Source organism: Echinops telfairi, unplaced genomic scaffold, assembly GCF_000313985.2.
Source record: "Echinops telfairi isolate 266 unplaced genomic scaffold, ASM31398v2 ScPeMD7_7424;HRSCAF=8462, whole genome shotgun sequence".
Lineage (NCBI taxonomy): Eukaryota > Metazoa > Chordata > Mammalia > Afrosoricida > Tenrecidae > Echinops > Echinops telfairi.
In genome coordinates, this window is record NW_022111324.1 from 57,854,912 (window position 1) to 57,868,620 (window position 13,709).

Here is a 13,709-nt window from a genome sequence, read left to right on the forward strand (position 1 = left end):
TCATACTAGTTTCAAGGGGACAACATGGTTATTAGCTAATGGCAGATATTTTCCTTTTATTCCACTTCAAATGATCCTCTCTGCCTCTCTCTCTCTCTCTCTCTCTTACACACACACACACACACACACACACACACACTGAGGAGATTTTGCTTTGCTTTTTTGTGATAAAATATAATGGTCATTTCAACATCTTTTATATGTACAACTCGGCAATAGCTACATTCTCGTGTTATATGGTCATCAACACTCTCTGTTTCCAATATTTTATTTTTCTTTTTGTCAAAATGCTATTTGGGGATTTATTTTTGGACATGAAGCATGTTTCAATTCATCAGCTGTCCAAGTGCAGTTTTGGATAATATTAAAGTAGAAGTCGCACAAACATGGTTTCACATACTGACCAGTGCACCACTGCATTCCAAGTAAGGTATCCAGGAAGCTTGAAACGATGATCTCCAGAAGCCCAACAAATTTACTTTCCATTTATTCACACACACACACAAATCCAAGGAAAATCATTTTCATTTACAAAAAAAAAAAAAAAAAAGACATTCTAATTCCTAGATTCTACAGGTCACATTCTTATATTTGTTGTTTTCATACACACAAAACACAACCTCTTTTATATTCATGACAACTGCTTATGGTCATGGTAAAGGTACTTTTAAGAAGTTTTGTGCATGCTAACATTAGCTGACTCACTATACTAACAGAATTCACCTCGTCCACCCACAAGTGTCTCACCCTTCCGAGCCCAGTCTTGTAGCAACAAAACAAAATTGACAAGTGCCCCAAGAACAAATCCTGGACACATTGCATGGCCAACAAAGTCGGGGTCCAAAAACCCATGGCTTTAGACAACCGTATCTGCATAAGTAACAATGTTCACCCCATGAGAGACTATGTTCTACAAAGGTCTGATGCGGGGTGAGATCAACAGGAAATACTGGGTATGTCTTTGCACACAACAATACTCATCAACATCAGTATGGCCACAAGAGAAGGGGAAAGACTGTGCCCAAGTGTGGACTAGCAGCTGACTACAGGATCGCATAGCTTGCACATTCTGCTCCGAACGCAAGAAGACAGTTACAGAAGATGAACTCATGGACCGAAAGATGTGGAATTTCTCTGCCCAATAAACATCAGTCCTAACTGTAAGATGTCGTCTAAAGAAAGCTGATGACAAAGGCCCTCCCTAGGCAAACCTGTACAACTGAATCAACAAAGTGCTCAGATTCAGCAAGACACTGGGGGCATGGCAGCTATTTATTTACACCTGGGCATGACAAGGATTTGTGCTATAAAATCAGCTGTTTGAGTCCTGGGTAGACTAGAGAAACAAATTCATAGACACTCATACGTGTATACAAAAGAGCTTTATGTAAAGAGTAATTGTACATTAAGAAAATATCCCAGCCCAGTCCAGATAAAATCTGTATAAGTTTGATATTAGCCCATATGCCCAGTACCAGTATATAAATTCCTCTTCAGACTCACCCAGTACATGCAATGGCGCCTAGTGCAGGAAGATCCCAGGCCAGTGGGTGGAAAATCTTGTGGCTCCAGTGGCAGTGTAAGCATCTCAGTGCTGGCGTGGGTCTCCATGTGGTTCCTCCAACTCGAGGCTCTGGCTGCATCAGCATAGCTCCAACTGGCTCACTGTCATCAGTAATGTCTTGCTTGGGGTGAGCATGTGTCCTGCCTCCACGGAGCTATTTATCACCTTAGCGCCTCCAAATAGGCCATCAAGCTGCGACCTGATTGACAGGCTAGACTCCATCCTGCCACTAAGTCTCAAATTGACAATAGATTATGTAACTGCCACAAGTACCAAGCAAAGAGGGGCTGCTTCTCGTGTCCTTCGCCAGCAGCAAGTATCCAGCTTAATGATCTGACAGAGCAGGTGCTCCAAAGACACTGATAATGAATGGACCATCTCACAAGAAAAACCTGCTGGTGATGAGATGTTTACTGAGCATCCCCTGTAAAGGTTTAAGAACTGGACTTAGCCTAGCACAGATAGTTATTGTATTTCCCTAAAGAAAACTTGTAAGCATCTAGTGAATCTCTAATGAATGGTGTAACATTAAAAACTGGCCCAAAAAGACCCAGAAAACATTTGGCCCTTCTACACACACCCCAAGCTCCCAAAATGGAATGCCCAAAGCTCTCGGCTAGAGGGCTGTGTTTCAGTGTCTGAGAAGTTGCACGCCCTAACGGCATCCATGTTTTCTCTCACCTCTCAAACAAGGACAAAGAGTTTCTACATTCAGGGTTTGCATTCTTTTTCCTCTCCTCAAAATAAAACGCTGGATGATAAAAAGGGGTAGCAGAACTTACTAAAATATCTTTAACAACAGCCACTAAACTTCTTTGCAAGAGTCTCCCTAGAACTACCCCCATCTTCCAAATCGTACTGCTCCAGCCTCCTTCTCTCTGGTTTTAGAAGCCTCGTTATTCGGGACTCCTTTTTACTGTGACCTCACTGGCGAGGAGTCCAGGCCCCCTGAGGTCCAGAGGCATCTATGGCAACATCAGTGATGGAATCCAGAAAAAATGAGGAAGAGGAAGGTGAAGACAGCCAGAAAGGCAAAAATACAGGTGGTTATGGGGCCACAGTGAGAGAGGGGTCGATCCAGTCATTTGTCTGTGGGTAACACAGCTTCGCAGGCCACCTGGTCACACACTTTTTGGGTCCTCTCCACAATATTCCTCCACATGTAGGAAGTCTTGGCTATGTTGTGGATATTCTCTGAGGTGGGCAGTGAGTGTTCCTGATTTCAGTTGAAAAATGGCCTTTTCCAGGTCTTGACACACAGATTTTGCAAAGGCTCACCTAAAATAGTAAGTTTTTCTGGCCATTATTCAAGAATTCTACCAACCCTCATACTTACAACCTGTAAACCACAACTGACTGCTTCCATGATCGCCATGCAGGATGCTTTGGTAAGGGAAGTATAAAGAAAAATATGTCCATGGAAGAAGCACACCAGCTTGTGTGATCATGAGGTATTGATGGGATCAGGTATCAGGCATCTAAGACCCAGAAGAAAATCATACCCAATGTGAATGGGGCGGGGGGGTTATAGGGTGGAGACCCAATGCCCATCTGTAGACAATTGGATATCCCCTCACAGAGGGGTCACAGGGAAGAGAGGAGCCAGTCAGGATGCAGTATAGCACCGATGAAACACACAATTTTCCTCTAGTTCTTTGGTGCTTCCTTCCCCCCACTGTCATGACCTTAATTCTACTTTACAAATCTAATTAGTCCAGAACATACACACTGCTACAGTTAAGAGGCAGCAACACAGGGAATCCAGGATAGATAAACCCCTCTTGGCCAACATTGAGAGTAGAGATACCAGGAGGATTAGGGGAGGGTGGGGGGGAAAAGGGGGAACCAATCACAAGGATCAATCTATAACCCCCTCCCAGGGGGACGAATAATGGGAAAATGGGTGAGGACCAATGGAGGACGATGTAAGATATGAAAATAATAATCTATAACTTATCAAGGGTTTATGAGGGAGGGGAAGAAATGGGGAGCTGATATCAGGGGCTCAATGGGAAGAGAATGCTTTGAAAATGATGATGGTGGCCTATGTGCAAATGTGCTTGACACACTGGATGAATGTATGGATTGTGATAAGATACGTTAGAGCCCCCAGTAAAAGTAAGAAAAAAACACTATGATATGCATAGAACAATGTCACCATTGGGAAATATATATATTTTATATTCTATTATAGCAGTGGTTCTCAACCTTTCTAATGCCACAACCCTTTTTATACAGTTCCTCATGTTGTGGTGACCCCCAACCATAAAATTATTTTTGTTGCTACTTCATAACTGTAATTTTGCTACTGTTATGAATCGGGCCACCCCTGTGAAAGAGTCGTTCGACCCCCAAAGGGGTCACGACCCACAGGTTGAGAACTACTGTATTATAGCATCATATATGTGTACATGAGGGAAATTTGTGTTTCCTAAATCTATAAACCCAGTTCTCATGTAAGAATGAAATTTGTCACAATTTTCTATAAAGGTTTATATTTAAAAAGAAAAGTATGACCTTGAACCAAAATTTCGAATATCCTGGGGCTCTAAAGCTCCCCCAGAGACGCACCCTGTCGTGTTGCTGGTATCTTTGCTGCACTTCTTCCAAGATGATTCTCTTTGGTCCTTCTCCCCTAAGCATGGAGTTCAAATCTGGACATTTCTGACAGTGTTCAGAGATTATGCCACTAAGCAAGTCAGTCCCTTTTCTATAAACAAGCCTACTGATGACCATGTTCACCAAGCTGCCGTGCCTTCGAAATGGGTTGGGAGTGGGGTTAGTAGGATCTACTGCACTTAGGAGGGCAGACACAACCTCCGGGGGTTCAGTGTTGCTCTGTGTATGGTGCTCTCCTTGCTTGTGTAAGAGACACGGGTGATGTGGTTTGTGTCGTAGAGGGACACAGCCAGAGCTTGTTGGTTAGCACCAAGCTGGCACCAGCAAACCCAAACTTGGGATAATGGTTTGTGAAGACTGTCTGGGGCCCCAAGGCGGAAAACAAGCTATGGAAGTGGATGTTCGTGACCCTCTCCCAAACACATACGTGCCTGAGCAGTGGAAGAGGGTCGTGGCTGTCGACTGGTTGTACATGATTGTCAGGGACAAATCATAGACTTTGGTAATGGATGCCTTTCCAGTTTCCCTAAGTGGAGGTGGCGATTGAGAGTTTGTGCCCTCCTTCAATCAGGAACTGGGAAAACTGGTAAATGTGGCTTTCCATGCCTCCCAGGTGGAGGTAGAAAATGTCACACACCGTGCAGATGGTATGGCTCTGAGCTCGAGAGGGACGACAGCGGCCAGTGCTCAGGAAGGGCAGTGCAGCTGGCGGGGCCAGGCGAGGTCCGTCCTTCTGAGAAGGGTTAGGCCACCAGTCTCCCGGCAGCCCCATCCAGATGCGTGTTGTTTGCCATCCTCAACCCTACTTGACACCAGAGCTCCAACATTTTCTCTCACGCTTAACAGTCATTGAGAACCCCCTAAGCCATGATCAAGTTAGTATTTTTAATAACTTTTTATTCAATAAAAAGTTGTGATCATTTTATTGATAGCCTAGCAGGCTGTTCTTCCCTCCTAAGGAACATGTGCGGCTCTGCTTCAACTTCCTTAATTTCACGAGGAAGAGTTCAGTGACGTTTCCTGGAAGGGCTTCAATGCCAGGAGTTTTGTATTCGATTTGCTCAAAAGGTCCTTGAACTCAAAAAGGAATTATTCTGCCAATAGAAGCCTTTCTTTGTTCCTTGTCACCCATTCTTCCTCTTGGAGGTCATGGCAATGTAGAGGAAGGTCATCTAAGAAACTTTTATGGATTGAATTATGCCCCCCTTCCCGTCCCCACCCCACCGCCAAAATCTATGTTATAAATACTAACCTGTGGTTATAATCCCCTTTGGGAATGGGTTGGCTTTGTTGTGTTGATGAGGCAGGGCTAGTATAGGGGGTGTTTAAATCGATCTCTTGAGATACTCAAGAGACTGATCAGACAATCAAGAGAAGCAGAGGCTTGGGAAGAGAGATGCCGAGCCACGAGAAGATGGCGCGAGAGCAGAAGCTCAGAAGAGACAAAGACCTTTCACCTGAGTGGCAGAGAAAGCTGGGCCTAAAGCTGGCGCCCTGAATTGAGAGTTCTAGTCTCCCGAACAGTGAGAACATTCATTTCTGTTGTTAAAGCTGCCCCTCGGTGTTTCTGTGATAGCAGTTGTAGATTACTACAACAATTAAAAACCATTTGATTAGAAAGTATAATGAGTTGAAATAAACTCAGTGGCAACGGGTATAAAATTCCAAGCCCATTGTTATCAAGTTGATTCGGACTAACAGCAACCCTGTAAATCAGAGTAAAACGGCCCTACAGGTTTCCAAGATTACAAATCTTTATTTAAAACAGATTGTCACATCGTTCTCCCTCAGAGCAACTGAGAGGTTCAAACTGCTGACCTTTGAGGTTTGCAGTCAGACACTTCAACCATTGTGTCACCAGACGCTCTTTGGAAATGGAAAACAGGCAAAATGCAGGAGCTGGTGAATTCTCAGAATTTAAAATATTTTTCCAACCGAAAACACCAGCTTTCTGGTAGCTTAAAATATCATGGTATACTGGAATATTAGAATTTAAAAGCCAATATTGCATTTACTAACTTCAAAGTTAAGTGCAACCCACATAAAATAAGGTAGACTTATAGTTCAATACAAGCATTAAAAGAAACACAAATTCAACGACCTCAGTTAATTAAAATACAAATTTAAGTCTTTACTGTGTCCTTTGAAGAAAATACTAAGAAGAAATTATTTTAAACTTCATAAAAATATTCCTGAGCCGAAAGCACATCTGGAAGCTTTCCCCAAGTTTTTCCTTCTCTGCTTACTCCAAAAATTCTTAGCACATTTACCTGAACCAGGCAGTGTGAATTGCTGTTTTCCTATTGCCCTCACTCCCAGAATTACTCTTTCTGCTGACCCCGTTCTGTCCGAGCAGAACTAGTCTCAAGAAGCTTCTCAGTGTGTTGAGTTTTTGAAAGTACATCACCAGGCCTTTCGGACTGAACTTGAACCACCAACTTTGATGACAGCAGTGAACAGAGACCCTCAAAGGAAAGCACACAAGGACATAAATAAACTGACTCCAAGGAGGGTGGTGTGGAGAAAACAAGCCTTTTCAAATTCTCTGTGTGTCGTCAGAAGATATGTTCTCGTCGTCATCGTGGTTGTAGGTTGCACTGTCTCAAAAAATTAATTGTATTAGTTATCTGCTGGGTAACAAATGGCCTCAAAACTTAGTGTGTGGTGTGTGCGCGTGTGTGCGTGCGTGTGTGTGTAGGGTAGAAATCAGAACACGGCTTACCTGGGCCCTCTGGCGCAGGGTCTCTCACAAGGGTGCGTGCGTGCGTGCGTGCGTGCGTGCGTGCGTGCGTGCAGGGTAGAAATCAGAACACGGCTTACCTGGGCCTTCTGGCGCAGGGTCTCTCAAGGTTGCAGTCCAGGTGTTTGTTGGCTGGAGCTGCAGTTATCTCAAAGTGAAAGTGCGTGTGAAGATCTGATTCCAAGCTCCCTCAGCTGCTCAGTTTCTCACAGATTATTAGGCTGAAGGCCCCAGTTCTTTGCTGGCTGTTTGCCAGAGGCCAGCCTCGACTCTTGGCCACCTGGGTTTCTCCCACAGCAGTTCATAACATAGCAGCTGGCTTCATCAGAGCACGCAGGCGAGAAGAGCCGGAAAAAAAATGTGTGAACAAGACAAAATCTTTTATAATCTAATATTGAAAATGCTGTCCCATCCCTTTGTCATGTTCTGTTTATTACATCCAAGTTCTTGAACCCCATATCCACTCACAGGGAGGGGATTAGCCAATCCCATGAGCACCAGAAGGATCAGCTTACTGAAAATCACTCAGAAGCGTGTGCCACGGCCAGTCTGCGTGCTCGTGTTTGCCTCATTTGGTGCAGCAGTAGAGCAACAGTTGTATAATGTACACTTACATGTCGACCAAAGGAATAACCTGACTCACAAGTCCTATACCTGTCTTGGACCTATGTCAAAAGCAAGCATAGCAAATCCCATCCCCCACTCGCCTCCAAAAAATAAAAGAAACTGTGGCACATGGGTGTCAGTAATCACCACAGACTATGCTGCTGGAGCCATAGGGCACCAGGTCAGGTTAAATGGTTCTGATATGGACTTGTACTAATGAGGGATGAATCCAAGGAATCAGATTCAACCCAGTGCCTGTGTGAGGGTTTCCCAAAAGGTTGGTAAGAATTTCACAGGGACGAATGGAAGAAAGGTATGTGCTGTCTTAGCTCAGTTCCTCAAAAAGCAAATCCTGAAACCAAGATGATTTCTGTTGAGGAATGTGAACCAAGAAGCAGGAGTGAGGTATTGGGGAAAGGAAGCAGGCTCGGGGAAATCAGCTCAAGATCCTCTCTCAACTTGGCCACCAGTATGGGTTACAGATGACTAGATCCAGTGGGGTTTCAGAGAGCCCCCTAAAATTGGTAATCGCGGGACTATCTATTAGGGCAGAAGGGAGGGAGTATTGCTTAAATCCCATCTCCTATTGCTTAAATGTCAACCCAAATGGGTATAAACTCGGTACTTCTGGCTTCCATGAGCATGAACACCTAAGTCACCATGGAGTTAAAGCACCAAGTCCACATGGCATGTGAGGCAATGCATGTCAGTGTGTGCCTACTGAAAGCTGAAGGAATGTGTAGAAATCTGGTCACCACAGCACTCGCTGGAATAAAAGACAGCTGTTACCAAGATACTAAGAAGGGGTTCCCAAGCCATACCCCAGAGAGGTATAAATCTGCAAGCTGAATAGCCAGATTAGAGACTGAGTTAAGCTTACTGACCAACCAGAAGGATCTCCTTCTGGTTATTCCTCGTGACCATGAGTTGCTGTTGCTAGCTGTGGTGACCATCCACAATTTCCATATCATAGGAGGCAAAGACTTCTGCAACAGAAGCGGAAGCAGAGGCTTGGGTTATAATTTGTTGGTATAGGGTTTGATGGTTTGTGATTTTGTGGTTTGTGTATGAGGTAAGAAGTCCGTGGGTAGTGCTGTTAACACATTCAACTGCTAACTAAAAGATTGCAGGTTTGACTCTTGTCATCGACATATTGAAAGAAAGCCCTGGTGATCTACTAAAAATCAGCCATGGAAAACTGTGTGGAGCCCAGTTCTCCCTGTACACATGGGTCACCATAGGTTGGAGTTGACTCCATGGCACTTGGTACTGGTTTGAAGTACAAAGAAAGGCCATACATGAAGAATAAGGAAAGGAATGCAACAGGACTGGAGAAGTAAGAAAGAAGGTGAAGAAAATCTGAAGTCATCCCTTTCCTCTGATCTATATGTTATTTGGAATCAGTGCACCTGATCCAGAAACAATGTATGCAGACTCAGAAGATGCTATGGTCAGAGTGCTGTTTACTGAAAGGAATTCTTTCCAGCCCAGAGGGCAGCTGGGGCAGATAACTGGTAATGGAAGGAATTCCCACCCATCGAGGCATGGTCAAGAACCTGGCAATGTGTGTTCTCCTCTGCAGGTAAGTGGGGATTCATTTGCCTTCAGATGTGGGGGTGGTGAACCCAGCATAAGACCCACAACCTCAGGCTGGGCTGCTTTGTAGGGAGGGGAGGATGTCATTGGCCATGGGGTGGGTGAGACTGGTCACTCTTTGGGTCACTTGGAACACGGGATGGTTCCACCTTTTTTGTTGCCAGCCACTGGAGTGCTAGGTCACTGTTTCAATTACATGCTGCTTGCAAAAGTTCAGTATAGCTGACAATTCACCTATCTCTTCTCTCTTTTTTTACCTTCTTCTAGGCAGTAATCAATCCACTTCTCTATCCTTTCCTCTGAAGCTCAGGGTTACAAGGTTAGTGTCTGTGACTATTTGATTTGGTCTCTTGTGCCTTTCTTGTAGAAGATTTGGGTAACATGTCTGCCTAGTTTGCCATCTTGCTGAAAATTTAGTCCTATAGGCTTTACAAGGCTGTAAAACGTTATGGAAGCAAACTGCTCTACCTTTCTGGAATGGCTGGTAGGTTCAAAACAACTACTTTGCAGGGAGCAACTGAGCACTTTAACCATTGTGCCACCGGGTAGTATCTGTCTAAAGCGCAGTTTTTAAAATTACTAACCAAATAAAGATACTGAAATCGATGTTGCTATTAGGTGCTGTTGAGTTGGTTCCAACTCTTAATGACCACAGAACAAAACACCACCTGGACCTGCTACCGCATCACTGTTCTTATATTGGAGCCCATTGTTGCCACCACTGTGTCAGTCCACCTCATTGAGGACCTTCCTTTTTTTCATTGCCCTTCCACTGTACCAAGCACGATGTCCTTCTCCCCGGACGGGCCACTGATAACATACCTAAAGTATGATAACATGCCTGATAACATACCTAAAGTATGTGAGATCAAGTCTCACCATACTTACCTCATTCTAGCTGCATTTCTTCCAAGGCAGGTCTGTTTGTCCTTGTGGCAGTACATGGTACCTTCAATATTCTTCATCAACACCAGTCAAGTGCATCAATTTTTCTTCTGTCTTCCTTATTCAATGTCCAGCTTTCACATGCATACGAGGTGATTAGAATACCAGGGCTTGGGTCGGAAGCATCGTAGTCCTTGCTTTTCAACACTTTAAAGAAATCTTGTACAGCAGATTTACCTAATGCAATGCACCCTTTGATCTCTTGACTGCTGCTTCTCTGAGCATTGATTGTGGATCCAAGCAGGATGAAATCCTTAAGAACTTCAATCTTTTCTCCATTTATCATGATGTTGCCTAGTGGTTAAATTGTGAGGATTTGGGCTTTCTTTTCATTGGGTTTACTCCATACTGAAGGTGGTGATATTTGATCTTTATCAGCAAATGCTTCAAGTCCTCCACACTTGCAGCAAGCAGAGTTGTGTATCTTCATATCACAGGTTGTTAATAAGCCTTCCTCCAATCCTGATGATGCATTCTTCTTCATATTGTCCAGCTTCTCTGATTATTTGCTCAGCATACAGATTGAATAAGTATGGTGAGAGGATATAACCCTGATACATTTCTGATTCTGATTTGTGATTTTAAATCAATGAAGTTAGTCTTAACCAACTAAATAAAATGAGATGAACAAAAATATGAACATGCCTCAAACTTTTTGGTAAGAATTATTTGGTGAAACTTTTGATTTATTTGTTAATATCAGGTATATAAAAATATTAATTCTATGATTCTAATTCATACATGCTTCCAAACAAAATATATTTAAATATGTTTCTGTAGTCAAGGGTTGGCTACAGACAAGTTCTCTTAATAACTGATCTAGTTTAGTCTCTTTTGGGTGCCTTCAAAAATTTTATCCATATCCTATCAAAATAGAGGCTTCCCAGGGGATTTTCTGGACCAATTTAATTCAAGACTGAGAGGTCAGCTCAGCAAATTATGATGACAGTTTTTGGGGATTCCAAAATGATAGTCTTGAAGGACATAGTACAATCATTAGGGCTTACCAGGAATAAATTTTAAGAATATTGAAAACTGCACTGGTGAAAAAGAGGCCAGCAAATTTGTGCTGAGGAATATTTTTTCTCATTATGGCAATATACCTGTTCATTCTTCAAGTGTAGCAAAGGCTGTCCTACAATATTTAATTGGAAAACCTTATCCCACTCGCCCTACAGCCCCAATCTTGCCCCTTCAGACTTCTTTTTTTGTTTCACAAACTCAAAGAATATTCGAAAGGAACACAATTTGAGCCTTTCATGAATGTCAAAATTGCCATTTTGATGGGTGTAAATGGAAGAGTCCAGAATTCTTCAAGGAAGGGTTGGCAAGATATGCACCAAGATGGAGGGTATGCTGGAAACCATAGCTTCACATTTCAGCATTTTGATTGGTGTTTCTAGGATTTTGTAGCAATCCTTATTTACTCATCCTCATGTATTTGTAATAGTTTAGATAATTGTTCAGTAATATCCATGGCCCCGCATATCCATGTCCTGAGCATACTTTCCTGCCCTTGATTTTGAGCTTTTCATGGGTTATTAGACATGTGACATGATCAAAGGGTTAGAGGAATTTTCTGCAATAAGACTTACTTTTGTCATGCCAGTAATTCCCATTCGAATAATATGTAGTTCACAGATTCCAGTAAGTGGACAAGAGACGCAGTGATCCAACCCATTCCAGCTAAGCAACCCGGCCAAACTAAGCCTTTATCAGTCAACCCCAAGCCAACCACAGATACATGGGCAGACTCTGCCAATGTCAGCGGAGCATAAATCAGCTGACCATACCCCACCTATGAACAATTGAGTGAAAAGAAACCTTTATTGGTGTATGTCCCTGTGATATTATACACAAATATTTGAGCCACATTTGTTTATGTACGTGTGTACTGGGTTGGCAATAAATGTGTTATAGTAAAGGTTTGAAAGCCACCGATCTAGTGGTGAGAGTGGCAATACTGGGAGGGTGGAGAGAAGGTGGGGTAGAAAGGGGGAACCGATTACAAGGATCTACATATAACCTCCTCCCTGGGGGTTGGACAACAGAAAAGTGGGTGAAGGGAGATGTAAAGGACGACAGTGTAAGATATGGCAAAATAATAATAATTTATAAATTATCAAGGGCTCATGAGGGAGGGGAAAAATGAGGAGCTGATACCAAGGGCTCAAGTAGAAAGCAAATGTTTTGAGAATGATGAGGGCAACAAATGCACAAATGTGCTTGACACAATGTATGAATGGATGGATTGTGATAAGAGTTGTATGAGCCCCCAATAAAGTGAATTAAAAAAGAAAGAAAGAAAGCCACTGATCTAGAAATGCACCAGGGTTCTTCTTCATTCCTTGTTATTCCGTGTGGCTTGAAGTCAAAACCGTCTCAATGTCAGTGGGTTTAAAGGAAGTTCCTATCTGGCAGTGGCTGCTTGAAACAGTAAAGAATAAAGGTAAACAGAGACAAAATAGATGAAAAATGAGGTGTATGTGTGTGTCTGTGTGTGTTGGAATGAGGGGAGAATGGACAAGTTGCTATTAAATCAATTCCAATTAATAGCCACCTTATAGGACAGAGTAAACCACTCCATATGCTGATCTTCACAGAATGAGAACCCTAAGTCTTTTTCCCCAGGAATGATTAATGGGTTCCAAGTACTGACCTTTTGGTTAGTATCTGGGGCTTTGACCACCGTGCCACCAGTGTCCAGGGGTTGGGGTTGGGGGCACTTAATGGAGAAAGTGCTCGCTTTAGATCCAAGGTTTCCTGAAATGGCCTGATTTTTGCAACCCTTTCTTTGATGCAGTGAGCTAGCCCAGGGTCTTCCAGTAAATCCTCTACTTTTCTTAAACGGTTTCAAGATAGGCTTCTGTCACTTGCAACTCAAGTGGCAAGTTCTCACTATTACATTTCTCTTTCTGCTCTGTGTCTGTTCTGACTCCTGGCGACTGTGGCTGCAAGAGAGCTGCTCCACAAAGTTGTTTTTCTTTTGTTTTTTACTTTAACAACAACAACAACAATTTACCCTCTCACCTAATCGGAAACTAGCTCTCTGCTCTTGAGGTAAGGTCTCATCTCCTTTCAACATCTGTGGGCCTGATGTTCCGTGGAGATCGTCATGTATCTTGGTATCAATTGTATCCTGGATCTAGGAGATTCTTGGTGCAGGGACCCTGGGGGGGAGGCCCAAAGGACACACTCTGTCCTAGCTCTTCCTTTTTGGTGGTAGTCAGATTCATCCATAACATTTTCCTTTCTTTCCTAACAAATTTATTAGCACTTCATCCACATGTCATACAATGCAAACACTCAGTCACACAATTGTCATCGTATTCAATTCTAGAACATTTCTTCTTACTTGTAGCCATTGTATTCATTTGTTTTTTCTCTAATTATGACAAAATATACACAACAGGATATTCTCCAATTCTACACCTTCTAGTGTATAATTCAATGTCAATGATGATTCTCTTCATGTTGTACAACCATTATTGATATCCTTTTCTAAATGATTCTACCATCATTGACATACATTCAATGACCCCTGTGCAACAACTCTTGCCCCTCACCTATGGAAACGATTGAACGTTTGGTTTCTTTCGTGTTTTTCTTGTTATAGTATTCACATCTCATATCCTTCCA

At 42.9% G+C, this 13,709-nt stretch overlaps 1 pseudogene; it reads right to left on the minus strand.

Annotated features, from left to right (window-relative positions):
• Window positions 1-2,488: 2,488 nt before the first annotated feature.
• LOC101658223 lies at window positions 2,489-4,955 on the minus strand (annotated as a pseudogene).
• Window positions 4,956-13,709: the final 8,754 nt, after the last annotated feature.